Here is a 1589-nt window from a genome sequence, read left to right as displayed (position 1 = left end):
AACAGATTTTCACCACTATTGCAGGACCCTGCATCTCCGTCTGATGACCAGGATAACCTCCTGTCCTCACACAGAAGGGTAAGGACTGAGAGTAAATCAGAAAGTAAAAGGCTGCAGGGAAAGCTAACGACTGGGCCTCAAACTATGATTGTGGGTGACTCTGCTGTAAACGATGTAAGAAGCATGTGCAGTAAGAACACTAAAATACTCTGTTTTCCAAAGGATATGGTGTCTGACTTGGCAGAAAGAATCCTGCATATCGTGGCTGAACATCCTGTGAAAAACAACATACTGCACATCGAGAACAATGATGTTGTGAAGCAACAGTCTGAAGTGTTGAAAGAGGATTTTAATAATCTGTTGAACATGGTCAGCTCTCTGAATGCTGAGGTGTTTATCAGTGGCCCTATACCGCCAATCCGAAGAGGAGCTGAGAGATTCAGCAGATTGATGGCATTGAACACGTGGCTCTCAACGGCATGTACTGTCCATTCAGTGCATTTCATCGAAAACTTTTACTTTCTGTGGGACCGCAGACATCTTTTTAAGGCAGATGGACTTCGCCTTAACAAGTCAGGAGTAAAATTGTTTAGCTCCAACCTGTTTTACTTTCAAAATAAGAAGAAGACAACACACCAGAAACCTTGAAGGAGAGCCACCCCAACCCCCACTGGAAGAGAGCTCTGATCACAGGAGACATCTGAGCCAAGAGGAAGAGTCTCCACCTCTCTCACTGAAAACCAACAGTGAGGATTCAACATCTCTACCCCCCCAATCCCCATCTCCAGACACACTTTCTCCCCTCTCCCCCCTGTTGGACTTCACTGATCACATGGAAGACCTGGTTAGAGCTGGGACCAAATTTACTCCCCGCACCTTCCCTCGCTCCACTCCCGTTTTCTCTACCCTAAACCCCCCTCACCGTCCACCTCCACCACTGGTTCTAAGTCCTCCAGGTTTGACACATGTGTCACAAATACAGCGCACAACCCGCCTTCCCGCTCCGCATTGGCGAAAAAGCCCAGTAAGCTCTGTCTGATATGTGCTGGGTCCAGGCTACAAGGAAAATAGCACTCATGACTCTGGTAGTCTTCTCCATCCCTGTCTTGATAGGTAACAGAAAAAGCATTGTGAATGTGTTAAGAAACAGGAAGCACTCAACATATCCTGCAAGTTTAGTATTTAGTAATTCCTCATCAGCCGCAGCCTGTCGAAAAAAGTGGGCCAGATAATGTTTTTAACACACTAAAATTAGCTTTGTTAAACATTAGGTCTTTGACAGGAAAAACATTTTTAATCAATGATTTTATAATCATTCACAATCTTAATTTCATGTTTTTAACTGAAACTTGGTTGGACCAAGATAACAGTGCAGCTGTCCTTATCGAGTCTACCCCTCCCACCTTTTCAGTTTCATGAGTGAAGCTAGAGTGCATAAGAGAGGAGGTGGAGTTGCCATTTTGTTTAATGACTCCCTCCAATGCAAAAAGATGTCTTATGGGAATGTTGCTTCTTTGGAATATGTGGCTCTTCAGCTGAATTCCTCTTCTCGAGCTATTTTTCTAAATATCTACAGGCCCCCTAAATAC

The sequence above is a fragment of the Micropterus dolomieu genome, linkage group LG14 (assembly GCF_021292245.1).
Source record: "Micropterus dolomieu isolate WLL.071019.BEF.003 ecotype Adirondacks linkage group LG14, ASM2129224v1, whole genome shotgun sequence".
Classification (NCBI taxonomy): Eukaryota; Metazoa; Chordata; class Actinopteri; order Centrarchiformes; family Centrarchidae; genus Micropterus; species Micropterus dolomieu.
This window is presented reverse-complemented; position numbering follows the sequence as displayed.